Genomic DNA, 16,963 nt, shown 5'->3' with positions numbered 1-16,963 from the left:
TCTCTCTCTCTCTCTCTCCCTCCCCCCACCCCTACCAGCGACCATCTGCAAGCCAGAAAAAGGTTCTCACCAGGAACTAAACTGACACCTTGATCTTGGACTCACCAGCCTCCAGAACTATGAGAAATAAATTTCTACTGTTTGTCACCCAGTCTGTGGTATTTTGCTGAGCTAAGACACTTGGGGAAGCAGAACTGAATGAGATTGTAATTTAAAAAGCAGACACAAAATCAATTATATTGTATCCTGTTAGGAGAAAACCTGGAACATAGAAAGGCAAGTCTGCAGAGTGGGAAGTTGACCCTGTTTATTCATTGGTGATCATGTTGGAGAGGCACTAAGTCCAGAGAATGGGAACTCTCTGTTCCCTGGACAGGTAGGATCTGTTGTGGGGCAGAAGTAACTCATAAAGCCACATAGTGGACAAGACTGACCCTTCCTCAAAGGGTCCACTTCTCCACACCAAGCTCACCAACCAGCCCTCTCAAAATGATTCTGGCCTCCCAGGCATACAGGTCCCAGGAAGGGGGTAGGCAGGAAGCATGCACTTCAGTGATCAGAAGCCAGTTCCCCACTCTAAAATAACAAGCTGATGTCGACTCTGCTCTGAGCTTGTCTGATGTGAGTCTGCCTCCCCAACTCTAATCAGCTCCTGATAATATGTCAGAGAGCTAAACCCAAGGCAATAGTGCATTTGCTAACAAGTTTTCCTTTGTTGGATAACCATCTCTATGCCCTCTAAAATGCTTCTGTGTGCCCAGTCCTGCCTGTTCTAGATGTCCAGAGATTATAATACATGGCCCTTGCCTTCTAGGACATGCCAATTTACTTAAAACTTGACATATGAAACAATTAGAGAACTATATACGATAGCAGGTGATTGAGTACCAGAGGGCCAATAATGCTAGAAGAGGAGCACAACCATTGGAGATTAGGGTAAGTTACTTGACCTCTCTCGTTTCCATATCCATAAAACAGGGAAGAAAAGCTGTTGTGAAACTTTACTTAATAGATGTAGAGTGCCTCTAGACCAGGGATGGGCAAACTTTTTGACTCGAGGGCCACAATGGGTTCTTAAACTGGACCGGAGGGCTGGAACAAAAGCATGGATGGAGTGTTTGTGTGAACTAATATAAATTCAAAGCAAACATCAGTACATAAAAGGGTGCGGTCTTTTTTCTTTTTTTTTAGTTTTATTCATTTCAAATGGGCCGGATCCGGCCCGTGGGCCGCAGTTTGCCCACCGCTGGCCTAGACCATGCTCAGCACAGAGTCAGGAAGTAACTTTAGGTCATTACCGAGCATTACCACATTTTGAATGAATGAAAGATGAGCCAGTGTGGCAGAAACAAGGGCTGAATTCTAGAAGCTGATTTTAAATTATAAAGGTCCTCCCCCACGAGTGAAAACAGGACCAATCCCTCTCCTCCATTACATTCTTCCTGGGTTTGGGGGATCTCTCTGGGACATTCCTTTCCTGATGATGCCGAGCCCTGCTCCACGTGCTTTTGTAATTATGCTCATTAACAGAACGAGGAGTGAGGTTATTTTTGGTGTGTCTGGAGACAAATCAGAAAGTCCATAAGCACTAAAATTAATTTCTCAAAAGTATCCACTGGCGATCCATGTGTGTTTATACAGACTCTCTGAGCATGATGAAGACATGGCATGTGTTGCACACTTTGCTGAAATTATATTTCATTCATATAAATAATTCACCCTCCAGCCCCACCACCTCTTTTTTTACTTGAACAGATGAAGCAGCAAAGAATCATTTAAAGTTGTGAGTATGCTTCCCCAGGTCCTCTCTTGTCGCTTCCTGTTCCCATACACAGCTCTCCTCACTATGAGTGGGGTTTCTCCTCCTTTGGCTTGTTAATAGTCACGTCAGGCTCTGGGGGTCTCTCCCACCCTTTTCCTCTGTCTGTAGGTCACTGACCAGAACTAAACCCCAGAGTCCCTCCTCACATTGACCCATCCATCCAATGAGGGAATAAAAGTCAAGTCCTAGAAGTGTAGGATCTGGAGGGAATCGTACATGTCATCTAGAATCATCACTTCAAGTTAATAATAAGGAAGCTACGGTCCAGAGAGGAGACAGGACTTAGACCAAATTGTAATGGCTGATGTTTCAGACCCAAGAATGTCATTTAGATCCCAAGACTTTCATGTGTGCATGCATGCATTCATCCTTCAACTGGGGTATTCGACACATTCTTTTGCATATCTATGATTGGAGATAGATGGAACCCTAACTTCATAAAGCTTTTATTCTCTTAGGGGACATAGTTCAGTAAATGGACCATTTCCCATAGATTTATAACCCATAATTCTTTCCCCTAAACCTCACAGCTGGTATTGGGACAAAGAATTTGACTCTCCTCATCTATAGAAAATGGTACCTCTGCAGTTGAGATACACATAGCTTGTCACTTTAATATATCTGACCTGGGACGACAAAAACAAAACAAAAATTTACAACCCCAAACACCATCCTTCTCCAGAAAGATTGTGTGCATAAAGAAAGAGCACGGACTTAGGAATCAGGTAGACTTAGACTTGAAACTTTGATCTGCTGTTAATACTTACTGGCCTTGCAATGCTGTGGAAGTGACTTCACCTCTCTGGGCCTCAGACATCTATAAAAGATTTCTTCATGTATAAAAAGGAGGTAATAATTCTGTTATATAAGGTTATGCTGGATTAAATGAGATCATGGATGCAATGCACATCACAGTGCTCAAAATATATCAGCAAGTTTTCTTTATCACTCCCTCTTCTATAGTTAGAACTGGCAGTTCGTGTCTGGTACCTTTGAAGAAATTTAGCACGAGGCACCAGGGAGTGGGTAATCTGATCACAAACAAAATCTTTGACTACTTTTTCTTTTACTTTCTGGATTTGTTTTTTTGTTGTTGTTTTGTTTGTTTGTTTTTTCTTGAAAGCTACTATCTTTGCCCTAGCTGGTTTGGCTCAATGGATAGAGCGTCAGCCTGCAGACTGAAGGGTCCCAGGTTCGATTCCAGTCAAGAGCACATGCCTGGGTTGCGGGCTTGATCCCTAGTAGGGGGCATGCAGGATGCAGCCGACCAATGATTCTCTCTCATCATTGATGTTTCTATCTCTCTCTCCCGCTCCTTCTCCCTTCCTCTTTGAAATCAATAAAAATATATTTTAAAAAAAGAAAGTTACTATCTTTGCACTCTTATTAATAAACCAGAGGCCTGGTGCATGAAATTCGTGCATGGGTGCAGTCCCTAGGCCTGGCCAGTGATCAAAGCATGAACGTTTGGCATAGAAGAGCAGGTCCCAGCTGACCTCTGGGCCCTGGGGAGTAAGTACCTGGGCCTCTGGGCCCCCAAGCACCCCCTTCTACCTGAGTCACAGCACCTGAGTCCCCAGGCAGAGATGCAGTGAGCACAGCTGGATGCCGCAGGCCAGGGCACAGCATGGGCCTCTGGGCCACCCAGTGGCTCTGCACAGAAGCCAGGGGGCAGCACGCTCTCTCCCAGCCAGTCTCACAGACTGGCTTCTGCATGAACCCATGGGGAGCCTGAGCAGCAGCTACAGCCTAGCTCACCTGGAAGAGGCTGCACGCAGGTGCAGTGTGGGCTCCTTGAGGGTGCCAAGTACCTGAGCATGGGGGCTTCTTGGCACATGAGCCCTGGCATCCCGGGGTAGGGTAGCAGGGAGAGTAAGAGCGAGCTCTGCAGACACACCTGCAATCTCACTGCACCTCCATCCCTGTCACCCCGGCCCCTAGGTAGCCCCCTGCCCGGGGGCGAGTTGCCAACACCTGCCATGTTCCGTGCCACCCCCTGGTGGTCAGTGCACATCATAGTGAGCAGTTGGTCTCCCAGCTGAACAACAGCCAAGGAGACAATTTGAATATTAGGCTTTTATTATACAGGATGTTAGAGTTTTCCCCCTAGTGGTGTTGGCAGACAGTGCCAGTTTTGCTACTGAATTCAGCCCCAAAACTTTCCCCCTATCTGGGTTAGATTAACCTTCAGTGGTGCCTAGTCACAACAGATTGTAATCTGAACAGAAAAATTAAACAGGAACAACTGTGACTACAGTTAATAACATTGGTTCTTTAACATCAAGGTTAATCCTGGCTGCTCACTCAAATAAAACACATACACTCACACAGACACATATAGAAAATCATTGCCTAAGCCCCACCCTAAACCAGTTGAATATAAACTTCTAGGGAGAGGTCTGAACCTGCAGTGTTTTTAAAGCTTCCCAGGTGACAATAATGAGTAGCCAGAATTCAGAATCAGAGCTTTCAAAACTCCAATAGAATTTGACAAATGACAGCAAAGATTATGCCATTGGAGGCAGCCCTCCCAGACGCCTCCATGCTCTCTGGAGATGTGGTCCCTGCACAAAATGGTTTTGGTCTCCTCTTGGGAAGGTGCTTTCAGATCACATGGCTTATGTTCTGGAACAATAGCAATACTGGAAAATTTTTGTCTTTTGACAGTGGATTTGAGTCTGAATAAAATCCTAAAGTGATTCTAAAATCAAGCCAGCTGAATACGCTGGGCCATTTTGCAGGATAAGTTGGGTAAGCCTGTTTTGGGTCAAAAACAACATATGGCCAAAGGGATGGATTTCTCTCATGTGCCTCATAATTGACACAAAAGACAATTCCAAAAGAGGGCCACGTTTTTATTAGTAACAGCTGTATGAAGCCTGTGTGCTGCTCCCCAAAGTACCATCTTTAGAAGATAACGCTCATCAGATGTGTGAGGTCTGCTGGGACTATTAAAAACCTACCTCATTACCTAAGGGTCAAACCTGCATTTAGAAGTGAAGGGAGGAAACTGGTGGGAAGGGGTCAGAACTGACAGCCCCTGGGCTTTATGGAGCTCTGTTCACCCTCCAACACTGTCAGGATCCAACTGGCCACGTCTAAGATGGACCACATTCCCGGCGGACAGAGCGCTGGCTGGCCGGGAAGCCGAGGGTCTGTGTGCGGGAGCTCCAGCATCTTGCTTCTCAGGAGCCTCCGTGGCTAAGTGCGAAGAGGAAACATTGCACTGAGATTTTCCTTTGCCCTCGAAACCCTCCTAATGAAATTCCCTAAGATTTTATCCGATAAATCCTAGCTGGTGAGAACAGAGACCGGTAAGCCCTAATCATCAATCACATGTCAAGCAGACTTTATTTCCAGCTCCAATATTTTGCAGTTAATTTCCTTTCCCAGGTGAGGTTTTTTTCCTCTCTTATACCCACTCCGTCTAACATGAACATTAACTATTAGGTCCTCCTGTTGGGAGGCTCCTATCTCGGCGACGGTGTTTCCCAGTGAGCATCCCAATGAACAGTGGTTCTTCGGTATCCATTGGCTCATTTATTCAATAGTTACTGGTCGAGCACTTCGTGTGTTCCGCACAGGGGCAGATCCAGGTTGTGTGGGGCCTGAAGTTCGTAACAACCGCGGAGGGCCTCTTTGAGGGGAAGAACACAAACCTGTGAATACAAAATTAGGTACCGGGCCTCGGAAGGGGCACCCTGAAGCTTAAGTGCCATTGTTCACAGTGCCTTTGTGAACAGTGCCAGCCCTGGCCCTGGGCTGTGGAGCTATAGCCATGAATAAAACAGACAAAGACCTGCCCTTATGAAGCTGACATTCTAAAGCAGTGGTTCTCAACCTTCCTAATGCCACCACCCTTTAATACAGTTCCTCACGTTGTGGTGACCCCCCCAACCATAAAATTATCTTCGTTGCTACTTCATAATTGTAATGTTGCTACTGTTATGAATCGTAATGTAAATATCTGATATGCAGGATGTATTTTCATTGTTACAAATTGAACATAATTAAAGCATGGTGATTAATCACAAAAACAATATGTAATTATATATGTGTTTTCCGATGGTCTTGGGCAACCCCTGTGAAAAGGTCGTTCGACCGCCAAAGGGGTTGCAACCCACAGGTTGAGAACCGCTGTTCTAAAGGGAGAGAAACGGGAGCTGGAGATTAATAGAACCTAAGGGGTGGGGGTGGGGGGAGACCCATGGTCATATGGGGACTAAAGAGCTAAACAAAATGTAACATGTTTCTTCATCTAAGGCAGCGGTTCTCAACCTGTGGGTCGGGACCCCTTTGGGGAGTCTAACAGCCCTTTCACAGGGGTCACCATAGACCATCAGAAAACACATATATAATTACATATTGTTTTGTGATTAATCACTATGCTTTAATTATGTTCAATTTGTAACAATGAAAATACATCCTGCATATCAGATATTTACATTACAATTCATAACAGTAGCGAAAGTACAGTTATGAAGTAGCAACGAAAATAATGTTATGGTTGGGGGTCACCACAACATGAGGAACTGTACTAAAGGGTCGCAGCATTAGGAAGGTTGAGAACCACTGATCCAAGGGCTTCTTAGAGCCATTAAAATGCTGATGTGTGCCCCTTGACACTTCAAGAGGGGAACTGTGTTTACATCATTCCCCGGCTCTATTTATCGGAGAATCCCTCTTTGCAGGGACATCCTTGTGGGCTACATTCTGTGAAACCCACTCTGAAGAAATCCTGCTCTGTAACGTAACGTACTGGAAGCTCAGCATGTGAACATCATCTGTCATCTGCCGTGAAACTGGGTCCCCTTCTTGTTTGGTTCCTGCGTTAATGAAATAATTTAAATCATTTCTCATTTGTGTAGTTTTCTAACGGTTTTAGGCATTTGGAACGCATCTCCTCTGCTTCCAACATTTCAGGACTATAAATCTCAAAATACACATTTCAAATCCTTTCCAATCAGGCCTTGAATTTTATGTAGCACGAGTTCCGCTGAAAGTAACGAGAATTCACCTTATGAGGGATTCTCAAATTTAGAAAATGCAAAATACCAGGACACCTCGTGGCGTAAAAATCATCTGTTATCCTCAAGAATCACAGAAGAGTCAGCATTTGGGGTCATAAATCTGTCTTTGCACCTCCCTTCCACCCCTCCTCCGGGGTGAGAAGGCTCTTGTGGGGGGCCTGGCTTTCCAGTGGTAAGAATTATATTTGTCTCGGGTGCTGGCTGCAGAGACATCTGTGATGGCAGCCCATCCAGCTCCGTTCTCGGGAAGCTAACTTTAGCAGCGGGTTCTGCATCTGCTGGCGGGGTTTGACACAGCATATGTTTTCCGAAGCAGCCCTCCCCGAGAGCTGACTCCCTTCTCATGTGAGGACATTTAATATATCCTGAGAACTAATCATCTCCCCCTTCTTCCCAAACGTTTCAGTTATTTTTAATTTCATCCGATTTCACCAGCAGTCCTGTCTAGAGCCCATCTTTTGATTTCGAAATAAATTTAAAAAGAGTTTCTATGACTCACAATTTCCATTTCACCTCTGGGCAGGCCAGGGAATTAAATTATCCACACCTTTCTCCCAATAAAGACCTTCCTGACACTCTGGTTAACCCTTCCACCTCTCGGGGGGATTAAATACAAGTAAACCACCACTGTGGTGATGTTAAATTATGTCCACAATTTCTTTGACACTGCTCTCTTCAAAAGGCAAAGCTCACTACCCTATCCCTTGAGTGTGGACTGAACTTAGTGATTCAGTTCTAGCAACGAGAATATAGTGAAGTGGTGGAGTGTGACTTCCGAGGCTGGGTTATAAAAGGCACTGTGACATCTTTGTTTTTTGGGGTTTTTTTTTTCTTTTCTTGGAAACCAGCTGCCATATCATGAAGACATTCAAGCAGATCTATAGAGAGAGCCACATGAGAAACTGAGGCCTCTTGCCAACAGCCAACCAAAAACCGAGGAATGTGCCCACCGCCTGGTGAGGAAGCCGTCTCAGAAGTGGACCCAGCCCCAGTCGAGTCTTCAGATGATGCAGCCACAGCCAACTTCTCGAGAGTCTCTGAGACAGAATCACCCAGCTAAACCACTTCCAAATTCCTGACCTACTGTGTGAGATACAAATGTTTACTATTGTTTTAAGCCACTAAGGTTTGTTACACAGCAATAGATAACTAATACAACTATCCTGGGGGCTCTTGTCTGATGTCCCCACTGTACTCCTTGAGGAACTTGTCTCTATGTCTGAAACACTTGGCCTGGGTTGGCCAGGAGTGTAAGTGCTTAACGAATGGGAAGGAAGTCCATGGACTTTACCTTGTGGGTAAAGCTAAGTCCTATTAATATAGTAGCGCTAGCTTCTGTCAGCCCCAAGGCCTTCTTTCAAAATTCCCACACACTTGTCTGCTTCCCAATGCCATACAACTACCACCGATCATCTCTGAGGCCCATCTTCATACTCCCCCAGACCACTGCCCAGGCCACCATCATTGTCCATTTCTTGGCTTTTAAGTCACACTCGCTGGGAACCTGTTGTTGTCACTGTATGCCGAACTACCTAACAGATGTCCTCCTCTCTGTTAGTATGTCCTGAAGGTGTTCCACAGCACTGTTAGGGCGCCTCGAACTTTACACACACAGCCACCACTAGGAGGTCACGTGCAGGTAGTGACCAGCACACCAGAGAAGGACCACTGCCCTCCTTTGGCCCCCAGAGCCTGGTTGTTGAATTTGGCTAATGACATTTAGCGCTTTTGTTTTTTAGAGTAGATTCTCTCCCAGACTCAGCAGGCCCCTCCTTGCATTTTTTTTCTGACTTTATTCTTTTAGAGCATTTTTAGGTTCACAGCAAAATGGAGGGGAAAGTAGAAAGATTTCCCATATACCCCCTGCCTCCACACATGCATAACCTCCCCCATTATCAACACTCCCTCTAGAGGGGCATATTTGTTCCAACTGATGAACCTACATTAACACATCATTATCACCCAAAGTCCATAGTTTACACAAGGCGCACTCTTGGTATATATTCCATGGGTTTGGGAAAATATCTAATAACATGTATTTCATCATTATAGTACCGTATAGAATATTTTCACTACCTTAAAAATCTTCTGTTCATCTTTTATTTATACATTTCCCCCCCCGCCCCCCACAATCTCCAATCCCTGACAGCCACTGATCTTTTTACTGTCTCCATAGATCTGCCTTTTCCAGAATATCATATAGTTGGACTCATACACTATAATAGTATGTAGTCTTTTCAGATTGGCTTCTTTCATCTAATAATATGCATTTAGGATTCCTTCATGTCTTTTTATGGCTTGATAGCACATTTCATTTTAGAGCTGAATACTATTTCTCTATCTAAATGTGCCATAGTTTAGCCATTCATTCACTGAAGGACATCATGGTTGCTTCTAGATTTGGGCAATTATGAATAAAGCTGATATAGACATCTGTATGCATGTTTCTGTGTGGGCATCATGAGTTTTCAGCTCCTTCGTGTAAATACCAAGGAGCACAATTGCTGGGTTGTATTGTATGAGTATGTTTAGTTTGTAAGAAATCACCAAACCATCTTCCAAAGGACTGTACCATTTCACATCCCCACCAGCAATGAATGAGAGTTCATATTGCTCCACATCCTTGTCTGCATTTGGTGTTATCAATATTTCGAATTTTGGCAATTCTAATAGGTGTATAGTGATATCTGTTTTTTAAATATACTTTTACTGAATTCAAAGAGGAAAGAAGAGGAAGAGAGAGATAGAAACATCAATGGTGAAAGAGAATCATTGATCGGCTACTTCCTACATGCCCCACACGGAGGATCGAGACTCAATCCAGACATGTGCCCTGACCAGGAATCGAACCATGACTTCCTGGTTCATAGGTCAACGCTCAACCACGCCAACTGGGCTATAGGGATATCTTATTGTTGTTTTAATTTGCATTTCCCTAATGACTATGATGTGTCCATTAAGGTCTTTGACCCATTTTTAATTGTTTTTCTTATTAAGTTTTAAGAGTTCTTTGTATATCTTGAATACCAGTTCTTTATCGCCTCCCTGAATATTTAATAACCACCACCATCAGCAAACACAAATAAGTCCTTCAAACATTCCTACACAAACATGAATGCTAGCAATTTATCTTATTTATTTTCCTTAAAAACTCCTTGGCCTTCATAACAGTGAAATAATTCTTCTTATGCATGATGAAAGTTCTTAATTTTTTATCTTAATAGCCCTATTGAAAAAATTGTTCTAAGACAAGTGCATATGTGTATATGTTGTGTAGGGACCTGGGGATGTTGCTAAACAGGGATTGGCCTCTCAATGTTCTCTTTCTGGAAAGAATGATGATGATATTTATAAATCACCAAAACCTCAGTGTTTCAAAATTCTCCCAAATACACTGTAGACACACTAGCTCTGCAGGATGTTGGGTGTGGGGTGGGCTTCTGTGATCATCTGTGGGAAAAGCTATAGTTAAGGTGCTTCTCTGCTGTTGGATTTCTCAACCCTTTAACATGCTAATATTCATCATGAGGTACTAAAATAAGGGCTTAGACCTAGCTGGTTTGGCTCAGTGGATAAAGCATCAGCCTGTGGACTGAAGGATCCTGGGTTCGATTCCCAGTCAAGGGCACATATATAGAATGCAAGCTCAATCCCTGGCCCAGGTCAGCATATGTACGGGATGCAATCAATCGATGAATCTCTCTCACATCAATGTTTCTCTGTCTCTCCCCTCCCTTCCACTCTCTCTAAATATCAATGGAAAAATATCCTTGAGTGACGATTAATAAAAATAATATTAAAAAATAAAATAAGGGCTTAGATTGAGTGTGCAATGTTTCCCAAACTCACTTAACCACAAAGCATCTCATGGAACACACTTTATAAAATGCTGGGCAAGACCTAGCCCTGCCAAAAATGGAATGTAGCTAAATCAAACATTCTTTAATGTGCTACCTGTCTTAGATCATCCAGGTCACCCAAGCTTTGATCTGCTCCCAACAAGTCTTAAGAATGTGCAGGGCACCTGGCTGGCATGGCTTAGTGGTTGAGCATTGACCCATGAATCAAGAGGTCACTGGTTCAATTCCCAGTTAGGCCATATGCCTGGGTTGTGGGCTCAATCCCCAATGTGGGGCATGCAGGAGGCAGCCAAGAATGATCCTTTCTCATCACTGATGTTTCTCTCTCTCTCTCCCTTCCTCTCTGAAATCAATAAAAATATATTTAAGAAAAAAGAATGCGCCAGGAAAATCATTTCTTAAAGACATTGATATGAGATCCAAAGAATCTCTAGCCCAAAATAAGTTTGTTTTCTATCCAAAAAGAGAAGGACTACAAGGGTGCTCAATAGATATTTGTTGGAAAAGTCAAATCCAAAATTGCTCTCAGTCATTAAACTAGGACCAAGATCTCCCACCTCAAGCCCCATACTAAAAGTCAGGGATGCTAAGGCAAAGAATCATCATAGTCAAGGCCCATATTCCATCCACCCTCCCTTTCAAAACACCTCTATAAAGAAGGTGGGAGATGGGGGAGGGCAAGAGAGGGGGGAAAAAAAACACCTTGATTCTTTCAACATTGACCCATTTTGTTCAGGTCTAACAACTCAAAGGGAGCAGAGTCATTGAAACATGGATTGTAAAACTATAACACTCCTCAATTACTTCTTGTTGGCCAGACAAGCAAACCTATTATTTGACAATGCATCATGCTCCAAGATAGTAAACTTTATCATACAGAGGTCATGAGAAAAAGACCACAGGTACAGTTTGCTAACCTCCACTAGATAATTTTTCACAGTTATCATCCAAGCACTGTAAAAGCACAAAAGATATGTTATCTTTGGGCTCAGTTTATTATAACGTGTGGGTGAAACTCCCTATAAAACCACTTACTAGGTAACTGTTGCACGTTTTCCTGCACAGAAAGTCAAATCAGTAAAACATCTTTTTGACAGTGTCTTTTTAAGTGTCAGGAATAAAAGGACGTGCTCTTAAAGGAGAGGTAGCAACTATTTATCATCCCCCCCTCACTTTCCCACACGTACACACACAGATCCCCATCGCCTCTCTGCATGCCAGAGCCACTCAAAAGAATTCTTCTCAGTAGTCTCATTTCTTTTACAGCTGAGTATTTCACGGCAGAATTGTTCCTGGATAAAGCTGCAAGTAACATTAACTCAAGATACTATAGGTGCCAACATTTCAAGTACTAGTCATGGTATTTTTTTCCCCTAGAGTCATAGCATTGAGTAAGACCCAGGAAACACAAAATAAAGGGATGATGGATTCCCTCAGCAAATGCTCTCAAGAGTTTCCGATTTAATATTAGAGTCTAAGAGAGGTCATCTAACTATATAGCTTAAAACTCTGATTTTTAAAAGAGCTTACCTCTCTCTCACAGTAATGTCTTCATGGTCCCTGAGGATGTGTTAGGGGTTGGGAGGAGGCAAGTCTTGGATGATTAAATCCCAGGATGTATAATGACATCCCAGGAAACTCAAGGTTCACAATTCTATCCCCAAAAGGACAGACAAGTTAAAGAGTGTGAAATGGGGAATTCCTCCCAGAATGCAATTCCCTTTAAAATTCACTTCTTCCAATAGCCCAAGTCTGAGAGCATCATTGATCCATGGAAGAGAGGGAAGCAGTTTTGCAGATTGGTACGCACAAAAGCAGTTTTGTTGTTTGGTGTGTTTTTTTGTATCTGTTTGGTTTTTGTTTTCAAAAGAAAGTGACATAAATTTGGGGGGTTTGTTATATCTCCCCACAAAAATCTGCTGAATAAATATTGAGGTGCTTATTCCCAAAATAAAATAGGGGTTATGAGAGAATTGAGAGAGATAAAATACGCAGTCCCAATACTTGAGAATGTATAAATTTGTTGAAGAAATAAGATTTTTACACAAAGAATAATTATCAAAATGCTAAATTGACTGCCTTCTGCCTAAAACGTTTTTTCATTACCAAAATATGTAGGGGCCCAATCAAAGGGTATTTACAGAGTTCTTTTACCTAGAACCAAGCTCAAAAATTAACTCATGGAACCTGAAATACAGCCCCAAACCTTAAATGGCTAAGCAAAAACTTATTTCCAAATACTTTTCCTACAAAGCCATGATGAAAGCTCTTTGAGATCTTTCTAGTGAGTTCCTGGTATATTCAACATTTAGTCATTCAACAAACATTATGGAACACTTTCCATGGGCTGCGTACTAGTACATGGGGTGCAGGAGTTAAAAATCCAGGCCATGCCCTCCCACAGCCACAGAGATAGACATGGGATCTATTCTGAACACAGGGTAATCATACATTCAGATATTTAAGCCAGATCAAGTGGATCACAGAAAATTCCTCAAAAAAAAAAAAAAAAGATATTGAGTTGAGGTACGAAGTTTAGTGTGAGTTGGCCCACTAGAAAAGGGTGAAGGAAAAACTTGTAGCATGCACAAGGATGTGGCCACAGAGCTGCAAGCCATTGGTTTGATCGGAGAAGAGGTAAGAAGAGTTCGGAGGAAACCCAAGATCCTTTTGGGCTAAGGGACCTGGGAAGGCTTCTTGGAGGAGGTGTGTTTGGAACAGTGAATAATCGGGTGTGTTGGAAGAATCCTTATGGAGAGGCATAGGAGATAAGGCAGGAAAGGTAAACTGAGGCCATATTAAAGAAGTCTTATCTCTCAGTTAAGGCATGTGGGTAAAGGTTCTAAGCAATGGAGAGCCACCAATGAACTTGGGGCAAGACCAAAATTCGATACAGAGATCATCTGGTAGGATGGAGGAAGGGAGGACTGAAGTCCCGAGGCAAGTTAATTTGCTAAGGCTGTGATCCGGAGAGAAATTATTAGGTGCCCAGCTAGGTGGGGGCAGGGGGATGGGAAGAGACTTATGGACTAAACAGTTAGAGGCAGAAAGAGGGCTCTGAGGTGAGCCAGAGGAATTACAATGCTCTGAAGGTTGTAGGCTCCGCGTTTCAGATCTCTAATGTTGCATTAAAACCACTCCAAAACAAGCGGCTTAAAACAACAATCTTTTGCTTATAAATATGCAATTTGGCAGGGCTCAGTAGTGAAGGGTCTTCTGTGCTCCATGCAGCATTGGTCTGGGCAGCTGGCCAGAGGACACTCTTCCCAGATGGCTCATTCACACAGCTGGCACCTTACTGATGGTGGTCAGTCAACGGTCAACTAGGGCTGTGAGGTGGGAGCCCTTAGTTTTTCTCCATGTAGCCCGCGCCATGTGCCTGGGGGCCTTCACTGAATGGTGGCTCATTCCAAGGGCAAGCATCACAAGAGAGAGAGGCAGGCAGAGACTGTGTGTCTTTAATGACCTAGCATCATTTCTGCTGTTCTCTGTTAATTAAAGCCATTAGAAAGGCCGGTCCTGCTCAAGGGGAGAAGGCATAAACCTCACCTCTTAATGGGACAGTGACCAGGTTCCAGAAGCACATATGGGATAGGAAATATTCACCACCCCTTTCCAGGCAAGTGGGAATTTTTGAGTCTGCCTATGCCACTTGGAAACAAACTATATTCCAGCTCTGTCTCTATCTAAACCATATCACTTTTACTTTCATGTGGCCACCTGCTAAGGGTTGAATTGTGTCCCTAAAAAAGATATTTGAACTCCTAACCCCCAGGATCTCAGAATGTGACCTTATTTGGAAATAGGGGTTTTGCTGATGTAATTAAGTTGAGGTCATATTGAATTAGAGTAGGCCCTAAATCCAAAGATTGATGTCCTCATTAAAAGAGGAGATGACACATAGAAATGAAGGTCATGTGAATACAGAAGCAGACATTGGAGTTGCACCACCACAAGCCAAGAACACCAGGAGCCACCCAAAGCTGGAAGAGGCAAGGAAGGACCCTCCCCTAGAGCCTCTGGAGGGAGCTGCTGATACCTTGATTTTGGACTTCTGGTCTCTAGAACTGTGAGAGAATACATTTCTGTAGTTTGAAGCCACCAAGTCTGTGGTCATTTGTTACGGCAGCCCTAGGAAACTGATACATGGCGCCTTTTAGAGAATACCACCTGCCGCGCCCCGTGGCTTGATGATCGGAGCTATAGGCTTGAAACATAACATCAGGACGAACACCTAGCCTAGAGGGGTAGGTGTTAGTTTCAGGATTCCCTGGGTGCAGTTTGTCAGGTGCAGCAAATGCCAGGATGGTGCTAGTTTGAAAGGAGGAGCTGCTGCTTGAGGACTGGGCTGGGACTAGAGATGCAGTTTTACTAGTAAAATCCTGGCCATCAGCAAGAAGCTCGGCACAAAGTCAGACATCCTCTGCATTACCACTTCCTCTTGGGGCTAAATCAGGTGACCGCACATGTTTCTACGCTTTAATTATTTATAGTGCACAGTCTAAAGTGGTGTTCATCCAGCCTAATGACTCAGGGTGATGGAATCAAAGGGGGAGAGTTTCTAATAGACTTCTCCAGAGTTTACAGCTGAAGGGAAGAGTCGCTCCCTCTGCTTCCTAATAGACTAACAAACCTCTCTAAATCTTCTTCCGAGACCCCAAAGGTACCCGCCAGTTGCTCTTTCGTTCGAGAGCCAAAATGAGCACAATAAGTTTTGTGGCTGGCGCAGATGAAATTAGGAATTTGTTAGTGAAATGTTCTTTACGCTGATTTTCCTGACAACCCTCTCACGGTCGTAGACAGCAGTCCCTGATCAACCAGATGCCAATTAAAAGAGAGCAGCCGTTTCACTCATCCAAATATTTCCACTTTGCTCAAAATGGATTCCAAACAGTCCTGGGGTTCTCGCAGATGCTTTCCATCTTTCTTCCTAGCTAGACGGCATTTTTGGTTTTCTGTTCATTGCGAAGTTCAAAAAAGAAATTATAATTCGGGTTTGGTTGGGCCCCTCCTCCCTTGGTAGGGCACTTATTAATTTAGATTTCCTGGGAACTCTGGTCCCTTCTGGCCCCGGCTGATAACGAAATCCCATTAAAGATAATGAATTTTTTTTCCTAAACTTTTTGGGCTGATCGTTTTCCTTGAAAGGTGCAGAGGGACAGAATTTTGTTTTGTTGGTTTTCTTGCAAGGCACTAAGCTGAGACCATTGCAGATGAAGAGAAAACAATGTGTCTCCGGGGGGAGGAAAATATAGAGGGGGCGGTGGCACCAAAGAAAAGGGAGAGGAAAGGGTGAGTGCTGAAAGACATCAAAAGATCCCTTGCTGCCACAAGACCACTGAAGGTGCCACAAGTGCTCCACAGGTTCTGCGGTTAGGCAAGCCAGAAAGCCGCACACAGTCGGGCCACTGGCGGGCAGAGTGCCTGTGGGCTCCAGAAAGGCAAAAACAGGAGCAGATCATGGGCCAACCTCAGGAAGGCTTGCTGCAGGGACTCCCAAAGAAGGCCCTAGCCTCATCTTCATCCTCCCAAGTGAAGCCAACACTCTTGTAAAAACCTGGGGCATGAGGGGGTGCAAGGGGAGGGAGATTTGACACCTTTCTACACCAGACTCTAAATAAAGACTGATTTTTTTTTTGAAGGGGGAAGTGGTTTGCTCGTTATATTTACAAGAGAAATTTAAGCCCATAGTTCTTCCAAGTTGTAGAGAATAAATTTAATAATACAGCTAACATTTAGTATTTAGGTATACCAAGAATTGTGTTAAGTAGTTTATGCATATTAGCTTATTTAAATCTCACAAGTTCGCTATGAGGTTGGTACTACTAGTATTCTTAGATGAGGGAACTAAGGCATATACAGGTTACAACGTTTGCCCCAAATCACTCATAGCCAGGGTTTGAGCTGGATAGTTCAACACCAGAGCCCACCCTTTTAACACTCTCTACCAGAGCATTGTCTGTGCTACTGTCAAAACATTAGGAGGCATAACATACTGAATAAAGTGAGCTAGCTGTGAGATTCTTCACTGAGGGCCTCTGCATGTTGTGAAGCAGAGATTGCAGAATAATATTTAAAGCTAAAGGGACTTGAGCAATCATTAGTCCCATCTGGGGAAGCTGAGGCACTAGGGATGACTTGCCCAAGGTCACACAACTACCTTGTGGCAGAGCTGGGTTAGAGTCAGGGCTGCTTTGCTGCAAGGATGGCTCAACATCACTCATGTCCCAGAATTGACCAATGGCGCCATC

Source organism: Myotis davidii, unplaced genomic scaffold (genome assembly GCF_000327345.1).
Source record: "Myotis davidii unplaced genomic scaffold, ASM32734v1 scaffold6, whole genome shotgun sequence".
In the NCBI taxonomy this organism is placed as follows: domain Eukaryota; kingdom Metazoa; phylum Chordata; class Mammalia; order Chiroptera; family Vespertilionidae; genus Myotis; species Myotis davidii.
The sequence above is the reverse complement of the archived record's forward strand: the minus strand, read 5'-3'. Positions refer to the sequence as shown.